The following is a 382-nucleotide window of genomic DNA, read 5'->3' on the forward strand; positions in this document are numbered from 1 at the left end:
TGAGGATAAGGATAGGATGAGGAGGAGGCTGAGGATTAGGATGAGGATGATGAGGATGAGGATTGGACGAGGACGTGAATGAGTATGAGGATCAGGAAGAGGATGAGGATGAGGAAGAGGAAAGGATGAAGACGAGTATGAGGATGAGGATAGGATGGGGATGAAGAAGAGGATGAGGATGAGGATAGATTGAGGAGGAGAATGAGGATAAGGATAGGATGAGGACGAGGATGAGAATGAGGATAGGATTAGGACGATAATGAGGATGAGGATAGGATGTGGATTAGGACGAGGATGAGGATAGGATGAGGACGAGAATGAAGATGAGGATAGGATGAGGAGTAGAATGAGGATGAGGAAGAGGATGAGGATGAGAATAGGA

The sequence above is a fragment of the Lupinus angustifolius genome, chromosome LG10 (genome assembly GCF_001865875.1).
Source record: "Lupinus angustifolius cultivar Tanjil chromosome LG10, LupAngTanjil_v1.0, whole genome shotgun sequence".
NCBI lineage: Eukaryota > Viridiplantae > Streptophyta > Magnoliopsida > Fabales > Fabaceae > Lupinus > Lupinus angustifolius.